The sequence below is a fragment of the Prunus avium genome, chromosome 3 (genome assembly GCF_965620075.1).
Source record: "Prunus avium chromosome 3, drPruAviu1.hap1.1, whole genome shotgun sequence".
NCBI lineage: Eukaryota > Viridiplantae > Streptophyta > Magnoliopsida > Rosales > Rosaceae > Prunus > Prunus avium.
This window is the reverse complement of record NC_142286.1, coordinates 877,776-885,974: the sequence shown is the minus strand read 5'-3', so window position 1 is coordinate 885,974 and position 8,199 is coordinate 877,776. Positions and strand designations below refer to the sequence as shown.

General features: G+C 37.3%; 2 pseudogenes across 1 annotated transcript; both read left to right on the top strand.

Moving 5' to 3' along the window:
- Positions 1-4: 4 nt before the first annotated feature.
- Positions 5-2,509, top strand: LOC110767007 (iridoid oxidase-like; annotated as a pseudogene).
- An 85-nt stretch (positions 2,510-2,594) lies between these two features.
- LOC110767008 (pentatricopeptide repeat-containing protein At5g66520 pseudogene) lies at positions 2,595-6,332 on the top strand (annotated as a pseudogene). The gene is made up of 2 exons (XR_002528244.2): positions 2,595-4,488; positions 5,953-6,332. The product of XR_002528244.2 is annotated as a pentatricopeptide repeat-containing protein At5g66520 pseudogene (transcript).
- Positions 6,333-8,199: the final 1,867 nt, after the last annotated feature.

Sequence of the window (8,199 nt, the reverse complement as noted above, 5' to 3'; positions counted from 1 at the left end):
ATTAATGGATTATGAAGTGCAGCTTTGTGGGTGTGGCAGTATTCCTGATCTAGCAATTTTTCCTGGTTGTCTGATGAAAAATACTAGAAGCACCACACCTGCGATTGCATGGGATAAAATTGTTTGCTCATCGTTTTCAAGTTCCATGACTGAAAGTTCATTAAAATATTGAGAAGAATTTAATTGATTATAATTATGTGACTGGACTCGCTTTACTTTCATTCATTATCTTAAAAATTAATAGGCCACAAGTCACTTTTGTAGTTAAACTCTCTAAAATTCCAAGAGTATAGCCGGGCGGCTATACTTCTAAAATATTCGAAAGTATTTAAATAGTATAGCCGCGCGGCTATACGATTTAAATATTAATATATTTAATTTATTCATAGAGTAAAGCCGAACGGCTATTTAACGAGTACAGCCGAGCGGCTATGCTATACTTTTAAAATATTCAAATATATTTAAACTGGCGACTATTCTATGCTTTTAAAATATTCGAATATATTTAAACAGTATAGCCGTTTGGTTGTACTATTTAAAATTCAAAAGTGTATCAATTTTAGGAATTTTGCGCTGTGCTATGCTTTGCAAATCCCCGCTCCATCAAGCCACCCCATTACAAAAGCTTTCAAACCCTAGAAGAAATATAGAAAGGGAAAGGAAACCCATGAAAACTATACACCATGTTAAAAGGAACAAACACCACCACCCTCATCTTAATCTGTTACAAACACAACTTCTTCACTCATACGGCCATCACCAATATCATCAATAATAATAATAGAAGGAAAGAATATACTCTCGAAAGAGCAATACCTAAAATAAGTCTGCTATTCGAGGGAAGAACCTAGGTCCATCTGCTATATTTCTTTAATTCATTGGTAACAGGGCATTTGAATTGCAAAAGAAGGGAAAAAGAAAAAAGAAAAATGTGAATATTATCATTATTGTTTCATTTTTTTGGTACCTAGGTCCATGGGTTGCTGAAGAACCTCTATTCAACTTCAGTGTTACAGAATCCAGTGAACATTGCAGAGTGGGCGCTCATCGCCTTAGCCAGAGCAACTGGAAAGTTGGGCTGTCAGGCAACCTCCGGCTCTTGTGGGAGTGCTACTGTCTGATGGCCTCCCTTGTCCTCCAGGGAGGTTTTCATAAAGAATTGTTGCTTTAGTTTTTGCTCTTTTGTGACTTTGGCTAATTGTCTCGGCTCTCTGTATGGAGCTTAGTTTAGCCTCGGTCTTGTTTGCTGTGTTTTGTTGGCGCTGTTATGGCGTTTTGTTTTAATGAAGTTCATATTCAGTCCCAAAAAAAAAAAACCTCATGAGTACCGTTGTATGCAGTAAGAGCCTTTTTGATTGCACACAAAAGGAAGGGAGGCAACTAAAACAGACATTATGGGAATTAATAAAAATTCTTGGCACGGCAAACGTTCCTGATCTCATCCCAACATTCAAGCCATTTGATCCTCAGGGATTGAAACGGAGAACATTGAAGTTCTTTTGGAGATTTGATGCTTTTTATGAGAAACTAGTCAACGAGAAGTTGGAAGAGAGGGAAAACAGAATCAACAAAAGTAACCAGAAGGAAAAAATGGACATGTTAGATGTGTTATTGGAATATCGCAGTGACAGAGATGACGAACTGAGAAGCCTCTCCGGAAATATCATCAAAGGGTTGCTTTCTGTAAGTCAATAGTCTAAGATCTATATACGTTGCTGACCTATTTCAGTATTGTAGCTATTGCTTGCTTGACTAATCTATCCGAAATCGATCTTTTTTTATTTTGGTTTTACAGGACATGTTTCTTGCAGGCACAGAGACAAGCTCAAGTACTATCGAGTGGGGAATGACAGAGATCCTAAGAACACCTGATGCATACAAGAAAATAGTTATGGAGTTGGACCAAGTGGTCGGTAAGGACAGGTTTGTTGAAGAGAATGACATTCCCAAGTTACCTTACTTACAAGCAGCCGTGAAAGAAGTTATCCGACTCCACCCTACAGCCCCTTCATCATCGCATGGTGCACTTTTACTTGGCAGCTTTGCTCCGTGCTTTTGAGTGGGAGTGCCCTCTTGAGATCCTGAACAATATGGAAGAGAGACTGGGGCTTACAATTCAAAAGGACAAGAGTCTTGTTGCAATTCCTAAACCTAGACTGCCAACTTCTGTTTACCTGTAGTTAATATGGTGTGACACTGCTGCATCAATAAACTGTCAAATAAAATGGCCATTGTTGTTGTAGTCATACTAAGCATAGGTTGTTGGTATGGGGTTCAAAATCACACAACCGCACTTTAGAACGGAACAAAAGAGATTTGAACTTGTGACATCTGCTAATATTAGGAAAAGAGAAAGCACTATGCCGCTATGCAAAACACTTGCTGGTTAGAATGAATGAATTAGTACCCCTGCACCTAAGGTCCTGTGTTTGAATTTCGTTTGTATAAGAGAACGAATCACCTTGTACTCCAATATCTCATATTGGAAAAAAAAAAAATTACAGAAAATCATGGCCCGATTTTGGAAGGAAAGGCTCTCCATCTATATTCATATCAGATTTCACAAGCTTTAGAGGGATTACTTGTAAACACCATGTTCTGCAAAAGCATTGCAAGCTCAGTTTTATAATGAGAATATTATGAGAAGAATGGTGAAGCTTATTGGGTTATGTTCTGAATTTTTGTCATGGCATTTGTTTTGTTGTATCATTCCACTTCCCTTAAGTAAATATATTATGGGGTTTGGGTCATTTTTCAAAACAAACTCAATCAAGTTATCAGATTGGCTCCAAAATCCAAACTCTAAAATAATATATGAAATCAAGTAAGAGAGCTCTATCAATCTTGGATCAATGTCTCACCATGGCCCATATCAAGCAAATTCAAAGCCACCTCACAGTTTCAGGCACCCTTTTCGATCCTTATGCAGCTGCCAAGATCATTGCCTTCTGTACTGTATCCAACTCCGGTGATTTACGACATGCGTTTCAACTCTTTCGTCATATGCCTTACCGAACCACCTACATTTGGAACGTCGTGATCAGAGCTTCAGCTGAGAACAATGAGTCCATAAGAGCCGTATCTCTATACAGTGATATGATTCAGAGTGGCTTCTTGCCCAACAACTACACTTTCTCCTTTCTTCTTAGAGCTTGCGCTGACCTCTCTTATCTCTCTTTTGGTTTGGTGCTCCATTGCCATGCCATTAGGCTTGGTTGGGAATCTCACGATTTTGTGCAGAACGGGTTGATCCATTTGTATGTGACTTGTGATTTCATAAACCCAGCTCGTAAATTGTTTGACATGAGCGTATATAGAGATGTTGTTACCTGGACTGCATTGATTAATGGGTATGTCAAGTCTGGCCAAGCTGTCATTGCACGGGAGCTGTTTGATCAAATGCCTCAAAAGAATGCGGTTTCTTGGAGCGCTATGATTAATGGGTATGTGCAAGATGGGTTGTTTAGGGAGGCCTTGGAGCTTTTTGTCGATATGCAGGTGTCTGGGTTTTTGCCTAACCACTCCGGGATTGTTGGTTCACTCACTGCTTGTGCTTTTCTTGGTGCACTGGATCAGGGAAGATGGATACATGCATATATCAACAGGAAGGGGATGCAATTAGATAGAGTGTTGGGCACTGCTCTCGTCGACATGTACACAAAGTGTGGTTGTATTGAAACTGCTCGTGCTGTATTTAATGAGATGCCGAGTAAGGATGTCTTTGCTTTTACTTCTTTGATTTCGGGGCTTGCCAATAACGGTGATAGTGCAGGTGCCATTTCTTTCTTTGCGAGAATGCAGGATGAAGGAATTGCACCTAATGAAGTTACATTTATATGCGTGTTGAGTGCTTGCAGCCGAATGGGCTTGGTGGATGAGGGATTGCGTATCTTTGGAAGTATGACTGGTACTTTCAGGATACAGCCAGGCATCCAGCACTACGGCTGTTTGGTAGATTTACTAGGGAGAGCTGGGATGCTAGAAGAGGCAAAGAAGGTTGTGAGAGAGATGCCCATGGAACCAGACTCTTATGTCTTGGGTGCATTGCTCAATGCTTGTAGAGTTCATGGAGATGTTGAGTTGGGTAAAGAAATGGTTGAGCGCTTGTCCGGGAAAAGTTTAGACCACAGTGGTGTGCATGTTCTTCTTTCAAACATCTATGCCTCTGCCAACCAGTGGGATGATGTCACAGTGCTAAGGAAGGGAATGGAGGGAAAAAAGGTGAGAAAGGTGCCGGGTTGTAGCTTAGTTGAAGTTAACGGCGAGGTTTTTGAGTTTTTTGCTGGAGATAGGTCGCATGTGCTCATGGACGAAATCATGTTGGCGTCGCTTGTAATTGACAAGCATCTAAAATCGCGTTGCTTTGACAGGGATGATGACAAAATAACTGAGTAACTCAAGTTTTAGCAACTCAAATGTCATCGGCAAAGCATCACAACGGTGATGAACTGTTTGTATCACTCTTCTGGGATCGACTTCTTTCTAGAGGTAAACACTTTTTTACATTCGATTAAGATTTGACACATTCAACAGAAAGGCCTCTTCATGACATTAAACACACATATGTATGACGAACTCGTAGTTGAACATCAAAATATATATAACCTACTTGGAGTCAATGGTGAGGTTTTTGAGTTTGTTGTTGGAGATAGGTCACATGTGCTCAGGGACGATATTTTGTTGGCGTCGCTCTCAACTGACAAGCATCTAAAGTCTCATTTGTTTGACAGGGATGATTACAAAGTAATTTAGTAACTCAAGTTTTAGCAACTCAAAAATCACTCTTCTGACACATATGCAACAGAAAGGCCTATGCATTAAACACACACAGGTTTGAACAATGCAAGTGATAACTCAAGTGATTAGGAGCATTTACCCCTACATTATCCAAACTCGTAGTTGAACAATAACAAACAACAGTAATATGCTCAAAAAAGTAGGGAGTTTCTACAATATTTATATTTTTTCTTGATGTGTCTCCAAAACATATGCTTCTTGTCCTTGTTTTCTTTGTTCTGATATGCTGCATTTCCTTGGATCCTGGAACTTACCCGCAAAACCCTTGCAATGTAGAAACGCGTAAGATTGAAAACATATACATACACTATCAAATCAAGTTTATACTTCATTCATTATTATGTTGGCAACAAATTAAATCCAAAGGCTTACTGATTATACTTGCAAATCATGTTTCTTTTTTTTTCTTTTTTCTTTTTGGGGGGGTTGAAGCACAATAATCAACGATTACCTAGTATAGTCAATTCGGATTCTTCCAGCATCCAAATTGGCAATTCTCGCAAATGCATCTTTAGAAAGATTGATGGTTCCACACCCCGTTGAACCACAATAATCAACAATTACAACAACAACGGATTTATTAGTGCAAGGAGTTTGTATTCCTCTATTGCTTATAGGCCCCGTGCATGCTGCCCTAAGATCCCATTTCTTTGCTTGCTGCGGCAATCAGGAAACCGTTTTCTTCATATCCATAGCACGCAGATGCTAGAAACAAAACAAATACAACAGATTTTAGTAAGTTTGTGTTTTACTAAGGACATATAATATAGGTTATAGTACACAATACGAACGAACATAATTAAGAATCTTCATGTATCTTACTAAAAACATAAAATAAAACAAAAACTTTTCATAAGTTTATAATATACGATACACACGAACATAAGGATATTTATAGAAGGTGGCATTGCCGTAAAAAGCATACGCAGTTGAAGTAATTATATATCGTGGTATAACACGTGTATAAAATGTACCACGTAACCATATTACCATAGTATTCTTTACAATCTACTAAACATACGCAGTTTAATTAACTATTTTAATTCAATGTTACAATCTACTAAACATTATTTACATCAACACAAAAGTTATTTGATAGTATGTCCTCTCTCACTCCACTCTCAATGTGAATCCAATAAGTCCTCTCTCTCACAGGTCACAGCTCACAAATGCCTCTTTAGAAAGATTGATGGTTCCACATCCCGGTGAAGCGCAGTAGTCGACAATTGTAACGTTAGCGTCTCTGCGAGTACAAGGATAATCTGCATCATTTGGAGTTCCCGTGCATTTGGCGTTATACGGTTGCCCGCATTCTGAGCTTTCGTTCCAAATTTCTTTGCTTGCTGCACCAATCATCACACCATAGTCTTTGTATCCGTAGCACGCAGAGACCACCAAAAGAGATAAATACAAAATTCTTTTTAAGTTTGTGTATGTTATTTTGTTTTATGCACGCTAAACACCATGTTAGTTTCATACACGTGTTATAATATAAGTGCATTGGCGGACCTACTCAATGCCCACTAAATAGCAAAAAAATTAGTTTATGCAAAGTCCACAACCCACCATGCCTATATAGACTAAATATTGGCTTCATCATTGTGTAAGTGGATATTTATTGATATTATTTCCTAAAAAGAGGGAAAATAAATCATGTCGTCCATCTATATTATAATATGTGAAGGTAAATCAAAATTAGGGATTGTTTGGTAACATTTTTTCCTTTTTTTTTCTTATTTATTCTTTTTAGTTAAAGATAAAGAAACATGCATGGAATGAGGGAAGGACAAGAAAGGTAAGGGAAAAATAAACGAAAATATGCGAAATAAAAAACAATTTGAAATTTCGGTTTTTGCTGTTTGGTTTTCATTTAGGTACCATTCCATACGTTGTCTCTCACCATTATTTTTCTCCTTGCATTTCCTCTTTCTTTTTCACTAAAAAAGAATACTGAAAACTAAAAATAAAAATATTACTAAATAGTCCTAATTAATATATTATTTCTAAAAATAAAAATGTTACTAAATAGGCTCAAGTAATATGTTATTATGTATATAGTACGCACGTAAGTAAGAATGTTCGTAGTGAATCTCTCTTATGCCAAGAGATATACTTAAATTTTAATCGTGGCATACAAACCGTTAACATTATTTGTCACACTATTTAGTGAATCTTAAAAGTAAAAGTAACAAACATTATTTTTTATTATTATTTTTCTTACACACAAAGTTAAACTTAGGTTCCACTTTTATTACATCAAATCTTAATGCCACTTAAGAGCTAATAGGCAATATCATTTTATTTTATTGGAAATTAACCTTTAAGCAATTTTTGCTTTAAGTTTAATCCATACGACTTCATTGTTTAAGTGAAATGTCTTTAGTTGAATCCAAAAGCAAAACGTAACGTTGTCATTAGTTTGAATTGATAGATTGAATTGCCTCTATAAGGATCAAAAAGAACAATCTTAACAATTCCATAACGGTTGAAAGATTAAATTGCCTCTATAAGGACCAAAAGAGAACAAGCTTAACAATCTTAACAAACAGTCTTCTTTTAAAAATAAAAAAGTATTAGTTATATGCTATATTTCTCATATCCATATTCGAATTTTTTAAGTAACCTTTTCATTATTGAAAAGTGTAACGATTTTATGGTATTGGAGTATGATCACATGGTATAATTATAACAGTAGGGAAAAAAATATCATTGTATCAATATTAAAAGCTACAAATGACCCACTAGTGTAGTGGTTTGGTGCAATTGCTCCCCAAGCAAGGTCACAGGTTTGAGTCCTAGCATCTGTGTAGTGTGTATAAGCTTGGTATATTATCACCCCTCTTAATAGAAAAGGTGCTAAAAGAAATGTCAAAAGCCAAATAATCATGATATAGCATAAATAAAATATCAATATTGTCCATGTACTGCAGTAATCATGCTACAAAAGCTAAAAATCCAAACAAATTGGCTCGTGTTAAGGCCTAAATACAAAGATAAAGCCCACAACCTCTCCAAAAAAAAAAAATTAAGCTCCCAACCACATAAAAGAAAAGCCCTAGATATCATATAGGAATAAACCACAGCTCCCCACCAATACACCATCGGCACCACCATCGCAAATCCACCATCACCACCAAGGATCAGTAACCAGTAACAGGATGAACCAAAGCTTTGAACTGAGAATGGGGTGAAAAAGCCACCCGTGCAAAAAAGCTCTCCCATAATCCAAGCAATTAGTGCATATTGCACTTTAAAAGCATCCCCAGACCACAACACGCCATCAAGAAAGATCTACAACAGTGGCACCTGTGGACCTGAGGAGCAGAGGATGGTGATAGAAAAGCAACACTGATACACAACGGCATGCCAAAGGGGAGAGAGCCGTGGATGAAACATATCCTG